We start from the raw sequence: 15,618 nt of genomic DNA, 5'->3' as shown, positions 1-15,618 counted from the left end.
AAAGTCCTATTTTAATTCAAACTTCTTTTTTTAAACAAACATCTATTTTTATCAACACTGCAGAATGTACTGCTGTACACAAAAAGTGCACTCTGAACTCTAGATTAAGTGTCAAGAGAAAGAACTGATGAGTAACACCAACTTGTTCAGAACATCTGAAACTGGGATTTTGTACCTGTGTCCATGGGATGATGTGCAGATAAAGCATACACATCTTGTCATAAGAAATAGCTTGAGGTGTTCTAAACAAGGTCTCGTATAGATGTTCCAAAATAAGTGCGGTAAGCCACTTAATGGTGTAGCGGGGAAGCAACGTGCCTAGAGAGCAGGAGGCTCTTGGTTCGGATCCCTGCTGGTGTGTTTCTCAGAATGTGGGGAACTCCTATATCAGGCAGCAGTGATATAGGAAGGTGCTGAAAGGCATCATCTTATACTGCGCGGGAGAAGGCAATGGTAAACCACTCCTGTACGGAAGAAAATGACATGGCTATGTGCTCACCAGGTGTCAACACTGACTCGATGGCACAATCTTTCCTTTATCTAGGTAACATGACGACTTATGTGACTAGTTCTTACAAGTGTCATCCCCTGTAGACAAGGGTAAATATTGTATGGTGAGGGGAAAGATTGAACAACTTTGTGTTAATGGTCATAGGGCTCTTTCCCTCAACAGCTTCAAGGAATCATACCCCTTGATAGAAAGTTGCTGAAACTAACTGAATTTCTGGCTAAGGGAGCAAGGATGCAGTGGGAAGCTTCCCCACTTCTGCAGCATGTGGGGTACTGATTTTTTTGCTGATCTTTTTTGCTTCCAAAAGTGCTTTGTACTTTCCAAACATATATTCAGAGGGCTGCACAACCTCAGCGACATAGGTTTTGGAAGGTACAGAGCACTAGAGGCAAGGATTGTCAGTGAAAATTGCCCCCATCCCACACTGCAGAAGTGAAGAAATCTCAAGTTGTGTTGGAAGCAGCCTCCTGTTGCATCCCTGCTTTGCTATTCAGGCTATCAGCTACTGTTTCCAAAGTTTTTTGTGCTCCTATATGTTGGCTCTACTGCGAAGTGTGAAGGTTTAAAGTCCTGCCTTCTACTCCAGATTTGTTAGTATCCCCCACCACAGTTTTTATGCCATTCCTTATTAGTTGACACACAATTTCCTGTTTTTAAAAATTGCATTAGAGTTAATGTTGTGATCACACAATGCAAAGGTTTGAACATGTCTGTATGTATGTGTTCTCTTTCTGTTTAAAAGAGAGCTCTTTTAAGATAAGAATTTGGAACACACAAGCCATTCAAATGCTTCAGTCTAGAGGAGGAGATACATTTGTAAAAGCACAGACACTGAAGTGCCATGATGTCGGTCAGAAGAGGATGAATTCTGGAAGTGTATCCCCTGCATAAATATAATTTAAATCAAAGGAGAAAAGTGGGGGAAGGCTTTATAGAAATGTAAACCATATACTCTTAGTTTTGTGAAGTGCAAAGACACCCTCACAGAGACATTTGTTTGCACCAGTACTGTCAAGTACAACCATAGAAACCGGAAAGTAGATTGTCTAGTCACTCAGACTTTCTTGTGTTCACCAAACCTGAACACGAGATGTCACTTAAAGTTGCAGACTATATGAATACAATGCAGATGTTCCAAACACCACAGGAAGAACATATCACACCGAACAATCACAGAATTTAGGAGATGGGTTTCTGAGGTAGAAAGAAAATCCAGTGTGCCAAGTACACACAATATAGTAGACATTACAAACAAACATGAAAATGGACATACACATGTTAAGTGGATCATCTAGACTAGATAGGAGTATAGAAGAGGAAGTACAGCTCACCTGTGTTTCTTCCCTCCCTACATGTTTAAAAAGTCTGAAGTTCTATCAGTGATTTACATAAGTTGGACAGGGCACTGACTGAATACAACAGGCACATATAAGAAAATAAAGGTAAATAAAAAGCAAGGAGGCTGTAGAAGAAGGAAAGTGGCGACAACATAGAAAAGGAGATAATCTGCAAAAATAAAATAGTACAAAAGCTGGTTTTAAGGATAGAATTAATGGTAGACAGGGCATGGTTTGATAGACAAATGGAGCAGTTTTCAGACAGCATGAAAGCTTGAATGGGGGGGGGGGGACAAAGGGAGAGATATCAAGTGAATATGCATGGAAACTGGGAAGGTGTATGGGAGATATATACAGCCTAAGAGCCCAAAACTGTGAAACTTGTTCTGTGAATCCCAGGGGGTGTGGACTTATTTTTCTTTAAATGTAGCCCCATACTGCATGGCTAACTGCTTTTGAAACTGAGGAAGTTTTACCCAAGAGAGTGGCGGTGTCAGGTGTTCAGAGAGAGTAGGTCAGTGATTCTCCTGTGGTAGTAGTGCACGTTTCTTGCATGAACTCAAGTGGTGGTTTGTATCCCAACCTTAATCTATAGCATATTGTATCTTGTATGTATGGTACATGACATGACATAGTGGAGGGCGAGGGGTGGGTGAAGCATGTGTAGAGTTCAAAAAGTGTTTTATTTTGAGCTGATTTTGAGAATATTTTTCATATGCCCAGAAAGTTGTCAAACTTTAAGCCATTTGAACAAAACTGAAACCAGTTTGCCTCTGAAAAGTTGTTACCATAGTCTCTGCTCCATGTCAAACAGAGGGCAGCCATATTGAATTCCTTTGTTGATTGGTATGTCTGGTATCTAGCATCTGTGGTTGGGAAGTAGAAGAGAGGGATCTTTCAAGCAAACTTGAACTGGGAGCAATTTAATGCTTCAGTCATGGACTGATAAGCATTTTTAATATATAATAAGCCAGGCTCTTTCTGATTTTTTAAAAAATAACCTCACTATTTGATTCATTAGCATGATTAATTATTTTAGTGACTTTGCATGCTTGCTAGTATAAATTCCTTTGTAGTCTATTTCTGGTGTAGATAGGAACATGGTAGTAAAATTTAGAAGCCTGCAGCCAGATGGATTAAGTGTTGCTAAGGAAACCGACTTGGAAATGAAGTGGCAGCAGTGTCCACGGAACATCATGCTATTTGGAATTGGTATTTAAAGCCTATCCATACAGATAAGACGGATAGGAATATGAAATACTAGGAATTTGAAAATACTTTTCTGCTTTTAAAAAAATGCCTTGTTAATTTTTATTACTCGTTACTATATACAGAATAACTTTACATGCTGTTCCTCTATCGTAAAATCCAAATATCAGTAAACTTTATCAGGCATGCAGATTGAAGAAGGATTTAAATAGGGGTCTGGTGTTCAGGAGACGTAGGAACCACAGATTAGTATACTTGCATACTATACATTTAGAAAATTCAGAGCAGCTTCATCGTGCTCCCAGTGGTCTACTTAGGCACTGATCAGATCCATTTCCACTTAGTTTCAGTGTTGGCACTGGGCCCAGTTACATTGCGTGCTCGCTCTCTCTCTCGCGCGCGCGCTCTCTCTCTCTCTCTCTGCCTGGATGGGAAGAGCAATGATATCCACAATGTCAATAGGGTTTAACGCTGCTGCTTCTTGCTCACCAACACTGCCCAAACTTCAAAACACAGTTCATGGATTGGGAGTAGGGATGTGCATGAAGCATTTTGTGCACACCTGAGGCAGCGGAGAGCAGGCACTTTAATATTAAAGTGTAATATAATGTATATGAGCCTAGGACAAGCAACCTTGGTTCTCCAGCTCTTGTTGAACTACAGCTTTCATCATCTCCAGCCACAATCTATTGTGGCTGGGGATGATAGGAGTTGTAGTTTGACAACAGCTGGAAAGCCATGGTTGCCTCCCTCTTACAGGCTATCTGCAATCCTGTTGGGCAGAATCACTGAAACAATTCAGTGTTCTTTTACTCTGTGACTATTTTTACACTACACACATGCAGCATCTGCTTTAGTAAGACCTGATATGTTAGACGAGTCTGACAGTGTATAATTTATCAACATATATCCTCAGTACTAACTTGCAATATATATATTTCCACTTTGGCTGGAGCACACAGCTCTGTTTTGGATACAAGCAGGGGCGTAGCTAGGCGAGAGGTGGCCCGTGTTCATCCCTCTCTCTGGCGGCACCCCAGAGTGAGGGAGATAATGAAAAAAATAGGAAGGGGTGGATCTGGAAGGCCCTCAGGAGCTGGGGGCCTGTGTTCTTTGAACCCTTTCGCTCAATTATAGCCATGCCCCTGGATACAAGCAACCATTTACTATGTGGTGCTTTGCCACATTGCCCAGATGGTTGGTTGGTTGGCTGGATGAATGCAGATTGCCATTTTACCATACAACTGCATCTGATGGATGGTAAAATTCACTTGGTGAAATAATACAACTGGATTAACGAGTGGATAAATGCAGATATTCTCCCATATGGACAACTGTGTCTGTGTATATGGATCATGCCTCTGGTGTTTAGATGGCTCTTAATGCATTAAAACAAAGTTAATTTTTTTCCTGTTAACTTGCTAAAAAGATGCTTTGGGGAACTATTTTGAATGGAATCAAAACATTTTGCACTTCTTATCATTGAATACTGTGGCCATAGGATTGACATGTTTACTAGAAGGCAGCCCCCCTTATTCAATGGAAGTTACTTCTAAGTCAGAGCTTGACAAATTGCAGGTGCCGGGGAGCCATGGTGACTAGAAATATAACCATGGCATCTGGACTAGGATATTCAGAAGGTCATAGCATAACATAGCACAACATAAAACATATGTTTTAAAAGAAAAACTTGGCATACCATGAAGTTACTTCAACAGTATAGTTAAACTAAAACCAATGCCAGAGCATGGCAGCTATTTTACTTATTTAATACACTTGTATACCACCCCATACAAAAAAAATCCCTGGGTGGTTTGCAGTATAAATTTATCAGCTATAGATTTCTTTCTGAGTTTAAAAGAAAGTAAGGCAAAGGTGGCAATTTATAAAGAGAAACCCATTTACCCTCTCCCTCCACAATGTCACTATAGTCCCGTAATTTTGTCCTTTGGCTCCTAATTCCCAAGAACATGTGTGTGTTTTGAAGATTGCATTGTTGTTCATACAAAACAGGTGTTTGCTATGAACTGCTGTGCAGGAACTTCAGTAGAAGTTAGGTGATTAGATCTTTGCAGGATTCAGCTCTCTTTGTGTTCCAACCATAAAAATAAATAGATGAAAACAGATATAAAAATAGATGAAATAGGTGAACAAGTTGTTTATGTAATGTAAGCAGAAATTTGAATGTACAAGAGGTCTTCATCTTGAAGTGAAAGCAATTTTGGGTATCCTCATTATGCCTTTTCTGATTGCATCCTCAATAATAAATGGTTATGTATTTAGTCTGCTTTTCTGCAGGCTTCAGTGTGTGGGTGGGACTCTGTTGCTCACACAGAGAATTCTTGTCAGTGGTGTGGCTCAAAGCAGGCATAAGGCCTGAAGCTAAAACCCACTTGTATGTAATAGGACTTCTGGAGTAAATGGGCTGTGGGTAACAGCAGCTCTTGCACATAAACTGCCAGATCAGAGTTTCATCTGCTTGTGGACTGCACGGGGATCCTGGTCATATCTAGAAAATGAGATCCCCTGAGCTCCATTGTGCTTAGTTCCAAGTAAACTGAGATTGTCCCCTTAGAGAACTTCTAAGTGCAAACCAACAATCTTCCATGCAAACTCCATCAGTTTCCACAAGAGCCATGCTTGACAGCATAACGTGCCTTCGGTCTCTGTTAAGGTTTGTTTGAAATCTAACGTTAAGACTCGGCTTAATGTAGGAGAGAGGGAGACTTAATAAAATATGTATTTGTCCCAAACCGCCCTGTTCCTATTCTAATTACATTACTTGTAAAGAGATAAGAGGCCCACTTACCTCTCCCTTCCACAATGTCTGTCACTAAGTCCAGAAATCTTGTCAAGTGTCATTTGTCTGGCTCCTAGATCCAAAGAAAATATGTTAAGGCCTGTGTTAAGACCATGTTGATCTTTTAAATCATATATAGTGGTTAGAGTTCAGGTCCTTAAGAGCAATGTCACTTGAGCTGAACAAAAGGTAATACAATTGGATTATCCCAACTAATGGCTTGAATTGATCATTGAACATCTTTCCCCTAAAAAAAAATCATTTTTTAATCACTGGCTGAAGCAGACATCTGAGATCTGGTTACATGTTTATGTATCATTCTTAGTGCCTTTCAGCTGGGTTGGTCCACTTTATGTGCTTACTTATCCCAGGGACATTAGGCGTCGTTTAGAAATGATTGTCTTTGGCCTAAGTGAGGAGGACTTCACATCTCCATTTTTGTATCTGCTTCAGGCGCATTTGGTAACAGGCTGTTGGGAGTCTCGAAGGCTTGTTAAGGACTGAAATAAGAAAAGGATTGATTAAAAAGGAGGCTGAATTTATCGTTTCACTTTGGGGGTGTATGTGCATGTTTGTTGCTGACTTAAATGGAAAATTTCAAGAAGGCGCCCCTTCCTTTCCTTCTTGTGTTGCTGGTGTCTGTCTTATGTTTCTTTTTAGACTGTGAGCCCTTTGGGGACAAGGATCCATCTTATTTATTATTTCTCTGTGTAAACCACCCTGAGCCTTTTTTTTTTGTTTTTGGAAGGGTGCTATGGAAATCGAATGAATGACAGCCAACCCAAGGCTCTCCAGCTGTTGCTGGGCTAAAACTCGCATCAACCCCAGCTCAAATGTATTGTGACGAGGGATAATGGGAGTTATAGCCAACAACAGTAGAAGAGCCTCAGGCTAGTCACCCCTGCTCTAAACACTTGCTCTTGTGGAATGCAGTTTATGATGAAACCTCTCCTTGCTGGAATGAGACATGCTGCGTCTGTTGATATTCCTTTTTTTCGGACAACTATTAAAGATATAGGAGCCCTGTCTTCTTCTGTATTTAGTCATACTAGGTTCTACAGTCGTCGGAATTCTTTCAGGATGTAAGTGAGCTACAAAAATTTTCCAGTGGCTTTTTCCACCAGCATAATGAACATTGCTTAGGGATCTGGCCCCTACCTTAATATTTTGCTTGCAGAACAATCAGTGGGTTTGGGCTTGAAATGATGGCAGCTCCTACTACAAAAGAAAAGGAAAATGTCTTTAAAATTACTGAGGGTAAGTCATCTGTGTGGGAAGATCTGGAAACTTGCATATGGACCTACTTCTTCCAAGTTCCTGTCAGTGCTGAATACTTGCTGGCAAACCCGCTTGTTCTATTTGGTACTTTAGCTAGGCTATGAGAGATGAACAGTTTATGGTTGATACCAGTCTCATTAGCAGAGCAGCCAGTTTATTATATTGAGGATGAAAACCTGTGTATCTGTAAATGAACATTATACATTGGACTCGGCTAAACTGCTAAGATTATACATAACCTTAGCAGTTTAGCTGAACCCAATGTGTAATGTTCATTTAAGGCACAAATAGTGATGTGTCTGTAGGAATTTTTGATATGCAAGGACTTGAGTTGCAACAAAAGAGCTTCCTAGGCCGATAAGTTCTTGAAGCAGTAAGAGACAAATAGTGATTATTTACTTATTTATCATATTTTTATACTGCCTGATATGTACATTTCTAGGCGGTATGCAAAATTTTAAAAGCAATATTAAAAGTCACAGATTAAAATGCATGAAACACAATTAAAACAATAGAATTTAATAAAAGTTATTAAAACAAATTATTAAAATTAAATCTAATTAAAAGCTTGCGAGAACAGATGAATCTTGAGGGTCTTCCTGAAAACAAAGAAGCAGATGCTCTTATTTCAGTGGGAAGCATATTCCAAAGCCCCAGGGCAGACAAAGAGAAAGCTTGATCCCAGGTCACCACCAGATGAGCCAGCAGCAACTGTAACAATCTCTCCAGAAGATGGTAACAGGAGGCAGGGTTTATGACAAAGAAGGCACTCTCTTAAAAACCCTGGGCCCAAGCCATAAAAGGCTCTATAGGTAATATCCAACACTTGGATTTCACCCAGAAACATATTGGCAGTAAGTGCAGTTCTTTTAAATTCAGTATTATGTAGTCCCTTCGTGTTGTCCCGGAGACCAATCTGGCTGCAGCATTCTGTACCAGTTGTAGTTTCTGGACTACGTACAAAGGTAGCCCCATGTAGAGTGCATTACAGTAGTCAAGCCTGGAGGTTGCCAGCATATGTACCACTGTGTTCAGGTCATTTACCTCCAGAAATGAATGTAGCTGACATATCGGCCGAAGCTGATAAAAAGTACTCCTGCCCACTGCCTCAACCTGAGAAACCAGGGAGAGCTTTGGGACCAGAAGCACTCCCAAGCTATGTACCTGATCTTTCAGGCAGATCTAAACCATCTCTCGGGTCTTGACCCCACACTTTAAGTACCTCCATCTTATTTGGATTCAACTTCAGCTTGTTATCCCTCATCTAGGCCACTACTGCCTCCAAGCAGGCATTTAGGGAAGATATGCTATTTCCTGATTAGGTCGGCATAGAGAAATAGATCTAGGTGTCATCAGCATATTGATAACACCCTGCACCAAACCTCCTGATGATCTCTCCCAGCTGTTTCATGTAGATGTTAAAGAGCATTGGAGACAGTATGGATCCTTGTGGAACTCCACTTCAGTTCTCGCTTTGCAGAACAAGAGTCTCCAAGTGACACCATCTGGAATCTACCAGATTCCATGGTTGATGGTATCAAAAGCTGCAGAGAGATCCAAAAGGATCAGCAGAGTCACACTACCTCTATCAATAGCCTGTTGGAGATCATCCATCAGGCCAACCAAGGCAGTCTCAACCCCATAGCCGAAAGCCAGTTTGAAATGGGTCTAGAATAATCTGCATCATCCAAAACGGTCTGGAGCTGAGAGGCAACCACCTGCTCAATCACTTTGCCCAACCACGGAAGATTAGAAACAGGTCTGTAACTAGCTAACTCCAAGGGATCCAGTGCAGGCTTCTTCAGAGGTGGTCTGGTAATAGTCTCCGTAAGACAAGGAGGCATCCTGCCTTCCATCAGAGAAGCATTTATAATATTTGCCAGACTCTCTCTGATAATATGATTGCCAGATGAGATAAGCCAAATTGGGCAAGCGTCAAGAGCAGTGTCCCCTCTAACAGAGATTCCCAGATATTGTTGACTACAATTCCCAGCACCCCTAGGTGCAATGGGAGTTGCAGTCAACAACATCTGGGATTCTGTCTTAGAGGGAACACTGGTCAAGAGAACAATCCGAAGCAGTTTGTCCACTTCCTCAGGAATCACAAACTGAAATGATCCAATCTAATCTTGTATAGTATTTCTTCCGGAGAAATGCAGTTTCCTCCCTACCTTTTAAAATGCAGTTTATGAGATCATTGAAACTGGAAGAGAACCTTAAAGCTGCCATTCTATGCACTTTCACCACATACTGATACTTCCTTCTGGATAAATGTATAGTGGGTGTCTCTGTAAGATGGTTTCATGACTGCTTAACAGTATTCTTTTCCTTTGAAGAAGAAAGAAGAGGCTTCCTAAGTACCCAGTTCTATTCTGTTTCAAAAAATAGCAGCAGTGAATGACCGGTCTGGTCAGGTCACTATTACAACTTATCCATTCTTTTTTTACAGAATTGTTGAAGAGCAGCAGATTTCTCATAAATGGACAATATTACGTTGATGAGACATGATGATACATAACAAATTAAGACTGGCTGAAACAAGCTAACTAGCTTCATCCCCTTCATTATCAAAATCTAATAAGGACACTGCTTTTGAAGTTAGACCTATAGCTTTGCATGGTAAGCCTGTCCTTGTTTATAGATGGTCTCCAATCTTAAAAGGTTACTCGCCAACGGCCACAAATTATGTAACAAACACAAAGTCAGAGATCAGACTTCCTACAAACCTCAGTGCCAGCTTTGTCCCCAAGCTACTTGTATCACACCATTATAAGACCGAGTATGTTAGCTATACTATCAGGGGCTCATTCACTTGCTTATCCTCCAACAGGATAGATGCTGTTGTCTGCCAGTGGTGCCCTTCTGCTGTCTATAAATGGGTCAGTTGCTACGCAAAAGAATAAGTGGACTCAAATTTATAATGAGGCTCGACACCATCTCTGTAGGCCTTAATAGGAACAAAGGGTTTTTTTAATTGCATTACAGACTTAGTTAACTTAATGTTGCTAGGAGGTTGTTGTTGCCTATTACTGCTGTTGTGGATTGTCACTGTTTTTATTTTAAAGCTTGATTAAGCCTCTCGTATTTCCTCTTGCATTTGATTTTGCTGTTTGCATTTCTGTGTGTAAAACATATAAATGCACATGCACATGCACACACATACATATACAGGTGAAACTCAGAAAATTAGAATATCGTGCAAAAGTCCATTACTTTCAGTAATGCAAATTAAAAGGTGAAACTGATATATGAGACAGACGCATTACATGCAAAGCGAGATAAGTCAAGCCTTAATTTGTTATAATTGTGATGATCATGGCGTACAGCTCATGAAAACCCCAAATCCACAATCCCAGAAAATTAGAATATTACATGGAACCAAGAAGACAAGGATTGAAGAATAGAACAATATCGGACCTCTGAAAAGTATAAGCATGCATATGTATTCAGTACTTGGTTTGGGCCCCTTTTGCAGCAATTACTGCCTCAGTGCGGCGTGGCATGGATGCTATCAGCCTGTAGCACTGATGAGGTGTTATGGAAGACCAGGATGCTTCATTTGCGGCCTTCAGCTCTTCTGCATTGTTTGGTCTCATGTCTCTCATCCTTCTCTTGGCAATGCCCCATAGATTCTCTATGGGGTCAGGTCAGGCGAGTTTGCTGGCCAATCAAGCACAGTACACTGTATACTTTTCGGAGGTCCGATATTGTTCTATTCTACAATCCTTGTCTTCTTGGTTCCATGTAATATTCTAATTTTCTGGGATTGTGGATTTGGGGTTTTCATGAGCTGTACGCCATGATCATCACAATTATAACAAATTAAGGCTTGACTTATCTTGCTTTGCATGTAATGCGTCTGTCTCATATATCAGTTCCACCTTTTAATTTGCATTACTGAAATTAATGGACTTCTGCACGATATTCTAATTTTCCGAGTTTCACCTGTATACACATACCCTTCTTATTGAGGAGCACACTTCATGCATCTGATGAAGTGGACTGGAGTCCACAAAAGCTTATGTTGCAATAAATGTGTAATTGTTAAGGTGCCACAAGACTACTTGTTGCTTTTACTTAAAAAATAATTACCCTGCATTGGAACATCCTGATGAATACTTTCCTCAGTATATTTGAAGCTCCTAGCTTTTCTCCCGCTCTAACTAGTTATATCTGTTAACTTGCTGCCCCTGGTGTGCCTTACAGAGAACTGAAGCAGATGAGCATAAGAGCTTCCCTTGTTTTCTGTTACCTGCCATTCTTTCCCTGAATTATTTGTTCCTGTCATGCTTCCATTCACGTTCCTCCCTTGTGGGCTACTGCTGTTAGCATCTCTCCTCACTGCTTGCTACATTATTTGAGTCATAGGCCTTTGTGGGCCTCCTTGTCAGGGATATTTAATGTTAAATTATTCCTCGTTACAACTGAAAAGATTCATGTCCCCTGCTGTTGTAGATTGCATATTAGCATGTTTGGTGGAGTAATGATGAACTTGCTAGGGCAGTTGACACGATTGTTCCTAAGCATCTTTTCTAACCTGCTTAAAAATTCGCTGCCGTGGTATGTGGGAGAATTACGGGAACTGAAGCAGCAAGGAGCTGAAGCAGCAAAGTAGATTACTAGAGTGCAAGTGCAAGTGGCAAAAGACTCAACTTGAATCCGAGCGATTATGATACAGAGTGCATTTATAGGTTTATGCTCCTGGAAATATGAGCAGCAAAGAAGCTTAAGGAGGCATTTATTTATTTATTTATTTCATTTATATAATGCCCCAATCCAAAGTCTCGGGGCGGTTCACAACTATAAAACAATACAAATAAATAAAACTTTAAAATCAATTAAAACTCCAAAAAGCTGCTTAAAATGAAAACAGTTTACAATTTTTAAAATTACAAAAGCTAAAAGGCCTGGTTAAAAAGATGCGTCTTCAAAGATCTTTTAAAAACCGCTAGAGAGGGGGAGAGTCTTATGTTAACGGGAAGCGCATTCCAAAGTCTCGGAGCGACAACTGAGAAGGCCTGTCCCTGAGTGGCCGCCAAACTGAGTGGCTACCTTCAAGTCGTGGTTCACTAACAACTTAAAGGTAGGCACAGACGGACCTCCCCTGACAAATGTAGTGGACGATGGGGATTGTGTAGAAGAAGACACTCTCTTAAATACCGTAAATACTTGTATTTAATACTCTTAAATACTTAAATTATTGAAGAAACCTACATTGGATCCCTCAGTTAGGCAATTACAGGCCTGCCTCCAACCTCCCATGATTGGGCAAGTTGGTTTAGAGGCTGGTGGTCTTTAAGCTCCAGGCAGTCTTTGAGGAGAGAGATTATCTGGACCCATTTCATATTGGCTTCCAGGTGTGTTATGGCGTGGAGACTGCCCTGGTCAGCCTGATGGATGATCTCCAACTGATAGAGGTAGTGTGACTCTGATTCTTTTGAATCTTTTGGTGGCTTTCAATACCATCGACTACGCTATCTTTCTGAGTCACCTAAGGGAGTTCAGACTGGGACAGAGTCACCGTTTTTACAGTGGTTCCACTCCTACCTCTCGGGCAAATTGCAGATGGTCTCTTGGAGACTGTTGCTCTTCAAAACAAGAATTCCCTACTGTCTCCGGTGCTTTTTAATATCTACATGACACTGCTGGAAGAGATCATCAGGAGATATGGTGCAGGGTGCTATCAGTATACTGATGACACCCACATCTATTTATTCATGTTAACGTCATCAGGAAATGGCGTAACTTTCCTAAATGCCTGCCTGGAGGCAGAAATGGGCTGGGTGAGGGATAACAACCTGAAGCGGTATCCAAGTAAGATGGAGGTCCTCTTGTGCAGGGATGGAACTCACGAGAGGACTTAGAACTCCCCCCACTTTCCCTTTATTGCAATGAAATTAAGATGACAATGTAAAAAACACGATTGAGGATAGTAATAATATATACGAGTATAACTGAAAAAAGAAAAATCCCTTAAACATAAGATACAGCCAACAAGAGGAAAAAAAGTGGGGGGGACACACCCAACTTCTTCTAAAGATACATATCTTATGTTTCAAGACATAAAATAATACATTAAAATTCGACCAAATGACTGGAAATTCCTCTTTGAGAGAGGATTTAGATCTGCCTGTTCTGGATAGGGTTACATTCCTCCAGAAGAAACTGGTAACTAGTTTGGGAGTACTCCTGGATCCATATCTCTCCTTGGTGTCTCAGATTGAGGCGGTGGCCCGGAGTGTTTGCTATCAGCTTCAATTGATACACCAACTACATCCATTTCTTGAGATAAAGGATTTTAAAACAGTGGTGCATATATTGGTAACTTTTAGGCTTAACTACTGCAGTGTGCTCTATGGTTGGGCTGCCTTTGTATGTAGTCTGAAAATTACCATTGTTGCAGAATGTGGCAGCCAGGTTCTCTGGGGCAACCTGAAGAGTTGCCCCGCAGTTGTCCTATTCTAAAAGGACTTCACTGGCTACCAGTATGTTTCTGGGAACATCGGTTATAGGCTATTACCTATAAAGCTCAATGGCTTGGGCCGATTGTATATCTAAGAAAGCACCTCCTTTGTCATGAACCCACCACCTACTGAGATCATCGGTTGCAGTTGGCATTCGTTCGTTTGGTGGTGACTTGGACCTGGACCTTCCCTGTGGTCATCCTGGGACTTTGGAATGCACTTTAAGAAAGCTCTCAAGGGACAGCCTGTTTCTTCAGGCTTTTTTGGGGGGGGGAATTATTTGTATTGGTTTGTGTTGGTTTTTATTGTGTAAACTTTTAAACTTGGTTTTATTTGTGTTAATTGTTGGTTTTTAGATTTCTTTTGACCTTTATGTAAACCATCTAGAGAAGTTTTATTAGGCGGTTTATAAACTGAATAAATAATCGAAAATAATCTTGACTGAAATGAACCTAAAATTGCATAAAATGAGTTGCTCTATGTCAGTAAATGTTGGAACCAGTTTAAATTTAATCTTTCCATCTGTAAAGTAGCATGTCTAATAAGTATTCATATGATAGATTGATGGCATCTGGTCTCAGAGGTTGAGAGATGAAATGCTAATACTATGTGCACAGCACAAGATCATGCACTTGGGCTCATCACAAGTCACCCTGGGTTCATATTCATAATTGCCAGACTTTCAACATCACCCTTAAGCACAAATTAGAAAGCTGGACAAATCTATCCTGGTTGTGAATACAACCAAGTGTCTATGGAGAGTTAATGATAACTAATCTGCATTAAATGATTCATGCTGTGGAGGTGACAGTTGTGGATTCCATATAATACAGATACATGTATTTCCCTAATTTACAGGGTACTTCTATGTAGGAAATCAATGGAGAAGCAACACAGGGCCGTTGTAATGAAAATACAAACAAATTTATTACCCTAGTTCCACAACTGACCTCCTTAAGGAGCATAGTTATTTGGGAAATGTAAATTTAGGGTTTTCTTTTAACTGATTAAATATTAATAAATGATTTGAAGCATTAATTTTTGAAAGATTATTTTAAATGTAATTTATTAGAATGAGAACAAATAATATTATTACATTTCTTTATAACTGCCAGGGCCGGATTAAGCTAGTGCGGGGGCTGTAGCATATGTTATAAGGGGGCCCTAAATTTTAAAAAATGCACATAAGTATTAAAAGATAAATGATTTATTTGCATAGTGAAGTAATTCAACTTTTTCATTTGCTGTACATCCAGATAATACTACAAATGTCTGACACTTATACTTAACATATACTTAACCAATTCAATAAAGTTAAATTTGAATGAAATTATGTATTCATATCATGTTATTAATGACGTCTGTAATGATTACGTACTACTTCAGTCATGCTCAAGGAAGAACACCACGACAAGTTCGCACATGTATTTTCTCTTCCCCCCTCAAAGCGGGCATTTATACATGGCACACAATCACACTTGCAAGTCACAAAGTGACAGTAATTAGTCACTGATATCTGACCGCATGCAGCCCTGGAGTCACACATCCCTTGTTGCAGGCGCACCGTGGTGGTGCACCCTCCAGTGGCGTAACAGCGTATGCTACAGCAGCTTGGGAGCATGGGGGATAGCACAAAGAACCCCCCGCCTGCACACAACACAGCAACCAACACACGCAGAACCACTAACATGTGCCATGCGGCATGCAGCTCCCCCGACATGTAAACAATGGCGTTGCCAGATCGTGAGAATATAGTGAGATGCCAATTTCACCAGACAGCTTGCAAATATTTAGTGCAGGGCCCATAGCATATGCTACTTTTGCTACCAGGTTAATCCGGCAGTAACTGCAGAAACTGTTCAAAAACCCTGTCCCTCCTAGGAGCCTTACAGACCACCATGCCAATTACAGCCTTACAGACCACCATTACCAACTTACTGCTGGGCAGTTGTAACTTGTGCTACCTTTTTGTTTGCAGCCATTCGTAGGAAGCTGCCTTATACTCTGTCAGAACATTGG

General features: G+C 40.6%; 1 protein-coding gene across 6 annotated transcripts in view; it reads left to right on the top strand.

Moving 5' to 3' along the window:
• The window catches only part of GPR63 (G protein-coupled receptor 63), a 43,389-nt gene that overhangs the window by 19,141 nt on the left and 8,630 nt on the right, over positions 1-15,618 (top strand). For 2 of the 6 annotated variants that reach the window (XM_053287566.1, XM_053287569.1), the window contains exon 2: positions 9,585-9,754. The exons of the other annotated variants lie outside the window; for them this stretch is intronic. The gene's annotated coding sequence lies outside the window, so the exon portion shown is untranslated. The remainder of the gene's footprint in view (positions 1-9,584; positions 9,755-15,618) is intronic. 6 annotated transcript variants of the gene reach the window in all.

This window comes from Hemicordylus capensis, chromosome 1 (genome assembly GCF_027244095.1).
Source record: "Hemicordylus capensis ecotype Gifberg chromosome 1, rHemCap1.1.pri, whole genome shotgun sequence".
Lineage (NCBI taxonomy): Eukaryota > Metazoa > Chordata > Lepidosauria > Squamata > Cordylidae > Hemicordylus > Hemicordylus capensis.
The sequence above is the reverse complement of the archived record's forward strand: the minus strand, read 5'-3'. Positions and strand labels throughout refer to the sequence as shown.